This window comes from Pseudophryne corroboree, chromosome 3, assembly GCF_028390025.1.
Source record: "Pseudophryne corroboree isolate aPseCor3 chromosome 3, aPseCor3.hap2, whole genome shotgun sequence".
NCBI lineage: Eukaryota > Metazoa > Chordata > Amphibia > Anura > Myobatrachidae > Pseudophryne > Pseudophryne corroboree.
In genome coordinates, this window is record NC_086446.1 from 424,096,665 (window position 1) to 424,105,838 (window position 9,174).

At 44.6% G+C, this 9,174-nt stretch overlaps 1 pseudogene; it reads right to left on the reverse strand.

Annotated features, from left to right (window-relative positions):
- Positions 1 to 7,602: 7,602 nt before the first annotated feature.
- LOC134893175 (5S ribosomal RNA) lies at positions 7,603 to 7,720 on the reverse strand (annotated as a pseudogene).
- Positions 7,721 to 9,174: the final 1,454 nt, after the last annotated feature.

Genomic DNA, 9,174 nt, shown 5'->3' on the forward strand with positions numbered 1-9,174 from the left:
TAAAGGCTAGGAAGGAGGTGACGGTAAAACATTATCACCGTATCTGGCGAAAGTATGTGTCTTGGTGTGAGACCAAGAATGCACCTACGGAAGATTTTCATCTGGGTCGTCTTCTCCACTTCCTACAGACAGGACTGGATATGGGCCTGAAATTAGGCTCGGTTAAGGTACAGATTTCGGCCATCTCGATTTTCTTTCAGAAGGAATTGGCTTCTCTTCCAGAAGTCCAGACGTTTGTAAAGGGAGTGCTGCACATCCAGCCCCCTTTTGTGCCTCCAGTGGCACCATGGGACCTGAACGTGGTGTTGCAGTTCCTAAAATCACACTGGTTTGAACCGCTTAACAAGGTTGAGTTTAAATTTCTTACCTGGAAGGTGGTCATGTTGTTGGCCTTAGCATCAGCAAGGCGAGTGTCAGAATTGGCGGCTTTGTCACACAAGAGCCCCTACTTGATTTTTCATGTGGATCGAGCTGAATTGAGGACACGTACACAATTTTTGCCTAAAGTGGTTTCTACGTTCCATATGAATCAACCTATTGTGGTGCCTGTGGCTACAAGTGACCTGGAGGATTCCAGATCCCTGGACGTAGTCAGGGCCTTAAAAATTTATGTAGCCAGGACGGCTAGAATTAGGAAAACAGAGGCTCTGTTTGTCCTGTATGCGGCCAATAAGATTGGCGCTCCTGCTTCGAAGCAGACTATTGCTCGCTGGATCTGTAATACGATTCAGCAGGCTCACTCTACGGCTGGATTGCCGGTACCAAATTCGGTTAAGGCCCATTCCACTAGGAAGGTGGGCTCTTCTTGGGCGGCTGCCCGAGGCGTCTCGGCATTACAGCTTTGCCGAGCGGCAACTTGGTCGGGGTCAAACACTTTTGCTAAATTCTACAAGTTTGATACCCTGGCTGATGAGGACCTAGCGTTTGCTCAGTCGGTGCTGCAGAGTCATACGCACTCTCCCGCCCGATTGGATGCTTTGGTATAAACCCCATGGTCCTTACGGAGTCCCCAGCATCCTCTAGGACGTAATAGAAAATAAGATTTTAAACCTACCGGTAAATCTATTTCTCCTAGTCCGTAGAGGATGCTGGGCGCCCGTCCCAGTGCGGAAACTCTGCAAGACTTGTATATAGTTGTTGCTTACATAAGGGTTATGTTACAGTTGACATCGGTCTTGGACCGTTACTGTCGTTTGTTCATACTGTTAACTGGTTATGTATGTTCCAGGTTACATGGTATGATTGGTGTGGGCTGGTATGAATCTTGCCCTTGGATTGCTAAATCCTGCCTTGTATTGTCCATCTCCTCTGGGCACAGTTCTCTAACTGAGGTCTGGAGGAGGGGCATAGAGGTAGGATCCAGTGCACACCCATAGTCAAAGTTATTTTTAGGTGCCCTATCTCCTGCGGAGCCCGTCTATACCCCATGGTCCTTACGGAGTCCCCAGCATCCTCTACGGACTAGGAGAAATAGATTTACCGGTAGGTTTAAAATCGTATTATTTACAGCTGCTGTGTATACATTACCGCTGTTACCACCATTACCACTATTACCACTGATAATACTATTCCTCAATAAACCTGCAGGCCTGGTTAAGGATCACTGCGTGACCTAAACTCTATTTCACAATTCTGCTGGTGCCCTTTTGTTAACCTTCTAGGTTTTACTACAATAGGACCGACATATTAACAGGTTATGGGTGCTTACAGTAGCCTGCATATGTAGTATGCAGTGAAGTCCTGAATTTGGATCAGTGCATAGAAAGCAATGCTGCTGCAGTAACAGCAGCATCCAGCATGAGCTAAATAAGGCTGAGAGGTTCAGAGAACTGTGCCACATGGACATTTGCTATAGAGATGCAGCTCAAGCGTGAAAAGCTGTGTAGCAATCAAAATCCTAATGTAGTAGCAAGAGCCATGAGAACCATAGGCTTACCTATAGAGCAATATGTGTATTCCATAATTCACTGTAAAGTATCAGCACATGACATGTGGATAGCCCTGCAAGCAGGATATGAATATAAAGGTCTCTTGAGCAGAGTAAACCTGAGGCACACACTGTACAGTACTAAATTGACGGAATGCAGAGACATGAATAATGCTATCCATATCTCAGCAATTGACATCTACAGGAATCCAAGTCAATGATGACGAAGTTGCAATGGTTATGCTACAGAACTTAATGTCTGAATTCAATTTCTTTGTCAGTAGCTTAGTTCTGTTAGTTCATTGGAATTTTAATGGGTGGCACTAAGGGTGTGATTTGTGTTAAGCTGTTCAATCATTGGGAGATATGCCTCCTGACCGACCAGTTTGTCCGACATTGGACAAGTGTGTACCATCTACCGACCAACCTGTTTATCCAATTCTGGTTGCCTGTTGGGTATCCTGGCAGTGGCATATCTACAGTCCCCGTAGCTAACACGGTGGAATGGGGGTGTAGGCACTGTTGCAGAAGCTGATATTCTCACTAGTCTCATGCAGATTACATGTGGTCTAGCCATCTGCATGTAATCTTTTGAAAATGTCCCTCAAAATATGGCCGCCGCTTAAGAAGAGACAGAAGCAAGAGGTCCTACTTGACTTCTAGCATTTGTCAGGGAAGTGACCGGTACATTGGTGCCACCGGCAGAAGATTCAGAAATCTGCATCTTCTGCTGTGAAACCCCTGACAATGAGCATGAAGCCCCTGGCAACGAACATGGAACACAGAGCATGAAACCCCTGAAAAACATGAGACCCCTTGCAACATGCAGGAGACCCCTGACAATGATCATGAGACCCCTGACAATGAGCAGGTAATTTAAAAGTAATTAGAAGCCTCACTGCGGGTCATAATTTGTATGTGGCATTATTGTGTTTGGGGCATAAAATGGTGTTAGGAGCATAATTGTGAGTGACATAATGTGTAATGGGCATTACAGTATGGGCATATTGTGTCATGGGCATTACAGTGTGTGGCATATTGTGTCATGGGTATTACGGTGTGTGGCAAATTGTGTAATGGGCATTAGGATGTGTGGCATATTATGTCATGGGCTTTATATGTGTGGCATGTTGTGTCATGAGCATTATGATGTGTGGCACATTGTGTCATGGGCATTATGGTGTGTGGCATATTGTATCATGGTCATTACAGTTTGTGGGATAATATGTAATAGGCATGTATTAGGGGCATTACAGTGTGTGGCATAATGTGTAAGGTCCATTACTATAAGGAGGAAAAATTACAAATAATGCAAGGTGCATGAATTAGAATTTTTTTTCTCCTGTGGAGGCTGTGCAAGTTGCAAAACAGATAATGATTTCCTGCAAGGCCACGTCCCTTGCAGTGAGGCCATACCCTGCAGCGAAGCCACACCCCTCTTTGTTTTTAAATGTCTATGGGGTGGGGGTTAATTTGTAACTGTTTACACTGGGAACCAAATTGCGTGTGGGGGTGGGGGGTGGGAAGGGGGAATGTAGTGCCTGCAACTTTTTTGCTAGGGGGGAGCAACATTTATAGTTACGCCACTGACTCCAGGTTTTTAAACATGCTTAAAAACTTGGAGACCCGACTGCTGACCAATGTTGCAGTGTCCAGGTTACTAAGACCGGGTCTAGAGACCAATCTCTGGTCCAAGCAGCTCTGCACACTATCAGTGTGGCAGTGGTGCCGGATATGGAGGGATTCGTGCATCATCCGCCGATGCAGCAGGAACGGTCAGAGGAGGCAGGCATGGTGGCAGGCCTGGATTCTGGAGGTTTCAGTACCCATCAACCATTACTGTAGCAGGCATACTATGGTGGCATTTCAGCAGCAGGCATACTATGGTGGCATTTCCCGTTTCAAAAATGGTGCAGCGGCAAGCCAATTATAGCTCCAGGGTTGTCTTCAGGCACGTTTCTAAGGAAGGCCATCAGCCCTCTGCCCTTTCAAATAAGGAGCCAGTTCATCAACCAACCAGAGCTCACGGACCAGCAGTGGTGGCTCCTGATTCGCTGCTGGACCACAAGCTTTGATTGGCTCACAAACTGGCACCTGATTTCACATACCTGTTGCCACCGGAGACTGGACTGATGTGCAGGAGAGGCGAGCACTGCGCTCTCCTCCCCTCCAACACATACAGCAGCAGCAACAGAACCCCGGCAGTGGGAGCATGGAGCAGCAGCATAGGCCAGTGGCCGTGGTGAGCAGCACTACTGGGGGCATATGTATATATGGCATTGTGGGAGCATCTGTGTATCTGGTACTGTGGGGACATCTGTGTATTTGGCACTATGGGAGAATATTTGTATCTGGCACTTGTATATCTGGCACTGTGCATGCAGTATGTGTTTCTGGCACTGTGGGAGCATATGTGTATCTTGCACTGTGGGAGCATATGTGTATCTGCCACTGTGGGGGCAACTGTGTATCTGGCACTGTGGGGGCATATGTGTTTCTGCCACTGTGGGGGGCATCTGTGTATCTGGCACTGTGGATGTATCTGTGTGTCTGGCACTCTGGGGGCATATGTGTATCCAGCACTGTGGGGTCATCTGTGCAAATGGCACTGTGGGGGCATATGTGTATCTGGCACTACTGGGATCATATGTGTATCTGGCACTATTGGGGGCATATGTATATCTGGCACTATTGGGAGCATATGTGTATCTGGCAATGCACTACTGGGGGCATATGTGTATCTGGCAAGATTGGGGCATACGTGTATCTGGCACTGCACTCCTGGGGGCATATGTGTATCTGTCACTACTGAGGGCATATGTGTATCTGGCACTGCACTACTGGGGCATATGTGTATCTGGCAATATTGGGGGCATATGTGTATCTGGTACTGCTGGGAGCATAAGTGTATTTGGCACTGCACTACTGGGGGCATATGTGTATCTGGCACTACTGGGGCATATGTGTATCTGGCACTGCACTACTGGGGCATATGTGTATCTGCCAATATTGGGGGCATACTGTATGTGTATCTGACACTGCACTACTGGGGGAATATATGTATCTAGCACTTTTGGGGGCATATGTGTTTCTGTCACTGCACTATTAAGGGCATATGTGTATCTAGCACTATTGAGGGCATATGTGTATCTAGCACTGCACTACTGGGGTCATGTGTATATGGCACTATTGGAGAATATTTGTATCTGGCACTTGTATATCTGGCACTGTGCATGCAGTATGTGTTTCTGGCACTGTGGGAGCATATGTGTATCTTGCACTGTGGGAGCATATGTGTATCTGGCACTGTGGGGGCAACTGTGTATCTGGCACTGTGGGGGCATATGTGTTTCTGCCACTGTGGGGGTCATCTGTGTATCTGGCACTGTGGATGTATCTGTGTGTCTGGCACTCTGGGGGCATATGTGTATCCAGCACTGTGGGGTCATCTGTGCAAATGGCACTGTGGGGGCATATGTGTATCTGGCACTACTGGGATCATATGTGTATCTGGCACTATTGGGGGCATATGTATATCTGGCACTATTGGGAGCATATGTGTATCTGGCAATGCACTACTGGGGGCATATGTGTATCTGGCAGGATTGTGACATACGTGTATCTGGCACTGCACTCTTGGGGGCATATGTGTATCTGTCACTACTGAGGGCATATGTGTATCTGGCACTGCGCTACTGGGGCATATGTGTATCTGGCAATATTGGGGGCATATGTGTATCTGGTACTGCTGGGAGCATAAGTGTATTTGGCACTGCACTACTGGGGCATATGTGTATCTGGCACTACTGGGGCATATGTGTATCTGGCACTGCACTACTGGGGCATATGTGTATCTGCCAATATTGGGGGCATACTGTATGTGTATCTGACACTGCACTACTGGGGGATTATATGTATCTAGCACTTTTGGGGGCATATGTGTTTCTGTCACTGCACTATTAAGGGCATATGTGTATCTAGCACTATTGGGGGCATATGTGTATCTAGCACTGCACTACTGGGGTCATGTGTATATGGCACTATTGGATGCATATGTGTATCTGGCACTCTACTGGGGTCCTTATGTGTATTTGGCACTCTACTGGGGTCATTATGTGTATCTGTCACTATACTGGAATGTTATGTTTATCTGGCACTCTACGGGCGGCATATGTATATCTGGCACTATTGGGGGCATATGTGTATCTATCACTGCACTACTGGGGGCATATGTGTATCTGGCACTGCACTACTGGGGTAATTATGTGTATCTTGCTCTATTGGGGCATATATATATTTGTCACTCTACTGGGGTCATTATGTGTATCTGACACTCTGCTGAGGTCATTATGTGCATCTGTCACTATACTGGAATGTTATGTGTATCTGGCACTCAATTGGGGGCATTATGTGTGTCTGGCACTATACTGGAACATTATGTGTATCTGGCACTCTACTGGGGACATTATGTGTAAGGAGCACTACTGTGTGCATTATGTGTAAGGCTGCTAATTGTGGGCCTAATTCAGATCTGATTGCAGCAGCAAATTTGTTAGGAAATAGGCAAAACCATGTGCACTGCAGGGGGGACAGATATAACATGTGCAGAGAGAGTTAGATTTGGGTGGGTTATATTGTTTCTGTGCAGGGTATATACTGGCTGCTTTAATTTTACACTGCAATTAAGATTTCAGTTTTAACATGCCGCACCCAAATCTAACTCTCTACACATGTTATATCTGCCCCCCCCTCCTGCAGTGCACATGGTTTTGCCCACTTGCTAACACATTTGCTGCTGCGATCCAATCTGAATTAGGCCCTGTGTGTGTAGAGGGGGAAGTGAAAAAATAAATATATATATATATATATATTTATTTGATATCATAATCTAAAGTTGCATGGCCATGCCCACTTTCCCAGGAGCACATGAGGAAGGGGGGGGCACTTTAAAATTTCTCACTCAGGGTGTTAGGAGGCCTGGAGGCAGCCCTGCATGGCTCATATCATCAATGCCTTGCCTGTTAATATTAGTCAGTGCGAGGCAGCACGTGTCAGTATTTAATAGCTCCTGAAGACAGAAGACGTCAGAAACCCTGGCAGGTGGCAGCCATGTAAAAGAGCTTACAGGCTGTAAACCCCCTGGAGAATATCGTGAAAACAAAGTTGTGGATCTGCACCAGCTAAGAGATTAAATATTTTGAATGCAAGAAAAAATATATATATACCAAAGATACTGACTATTATAGTAAATCATAAATAGTACTATGTTTTGGCGGTGCTCCCATGGATTTTGTAGTTAACCTACAGGAAGAAAACAAGAGAAAGACAAAATAACCTTGTGTGGGAGCACTCATTAATTAAATATGAAAAATAATTTTTTGAGGAAAATATATGGTTGAGGAAAGGACCCCTTTGAGTCCTACCTCTGGGGGATGAGATAAAGCTTAACTTTTAATGGTTTGTTTTAAAAAAAATTCACTGGGGTGAACAAAAAATGAATGATGATAAAAAATCTAGATTGCCATTGTACCAAATATGGTTCTAGATATGGCAGGTGAAAATGTTATGGTAATTATTGTATGATTGTTTAGAAAAACAATATGTACAGGTCACAGAAAAACTGGAATGTATGGTAAGCTTGGAGGAACGTACTATTGGATTTCCTGAGGGAAAAGGGCCCACAGCACCTAGTATTCCCTGGAGGTCTCCCATCCACGTACTGACCAGGCCATACCTGCTTAGCTTCCAAGATCGGACGTGATCGGGCGTATTCAGGATAGTATGGCCGTGGGCCAATTGTATCAGGAATCACGGGTGATTTGTGTACTGATTTGGAAAATGGCCTATGTGCTCAACTGAAAAACTATGTGAATGTGAATGAATAATTAATTTGTCTCAAAAAAAATGTGTTTGTAAAACTAATTGGAAAAAGACTGATGATGCACTCACTAATTGGCTGTAAATAAGTTCAATCCTAAGAAATAGATGTAAAGCAGACACTTGGATTGTTAGACCCAATAGGAGGGTCTAATGTGCTGTTTAGATATAAACCAAAGTTAGACGTTCCCACTTTAAATATGTCTGCTGTAGATAACCAATTAGCTTAATTAAGTTGCAAAAAGTTATTTAAATGAAAGTCGCAGAAAATGAAAGTTCTTAGTCCCTATATAGAGACACTGACGGTTTGCAATACAATTATTTAAATGAAAGTAGCAAAAAATGAAGGTTCTTAGTCCCTATATAGAGACACTGACGGTTTGCAATACAATTCCTAATTAATAAGGCTGACGGTGCAATTGTCAATTAGTAGTAAGTTGGTTCAATCCTGCAAATAATTATAAAGCAGGCACTGGAATTATCGAACAAAAATAAGAGGATCTGATGTGCTGTTTTGATACAGACACAATGCTTGAAGTAGCTACCTCCTATGTAGGTTTGTCAGCTGTTACTGTAGATAACCAGTTGACTGAATTATGTTGCAAAGAGTTAATTAGATGAGAGCAACAGAGATGAATATTCTTTGTCCTTATGTAAAGATAAAGATAAATGCGGCTTGTAGTAATACAGTACCTAGTTGATAAGGCTGGCGGTACAAGATATTAATTTGTGATAAATAAGTTCAATCCTGAAAATTGAATAAGAGCAGCAATGAAAGTCTTAAGTCCCTGTGTGGAAACAAAAATGGCTTACGATTCCTTAATGGCTTACAATACAAATCCTTAATTGACTGGTAATGGGTTCATTCCTGTAATGCAAGTACGGAGCAGGCACTGGCGTTGTTAGAACCAAATTGAGGGTCTGAAGCGCTGCTGGAAAACAGATACTGTATACAGAGTTACCACTTTCTATGATGTAGATATCCCGGCAGCCGGTGGGTGTAACTTGATTGGAGATCGCGGCCGTGCTCCGTTTTCTGAGACCGTGCGGCCGCCCGTTCCGGAGAGGGCGAAGCCGCAGTGACGTCACTAATTGGACGTCTGAATCCGACGTACGTTTCACCTGTAGACTAGGCTTGTTCACGGAAGCCCCGTGTTCTCTCTCAGCCTGGTCTCAATATATATAGAGAATGCGTGCTCCAATGGAGTATTTAAAAGTTGATTGTAATATAATATAGCTCAGCTTGGATGAGATCGTTGATGGGATTAATTGAAAAATGGTGAAGAGCAATTGCATATTGGGGGATAGAATCACTTTGAATATGCAGAGGCTGCAAAATAGCGGACAGATAAGAAAAATGTGTATATATA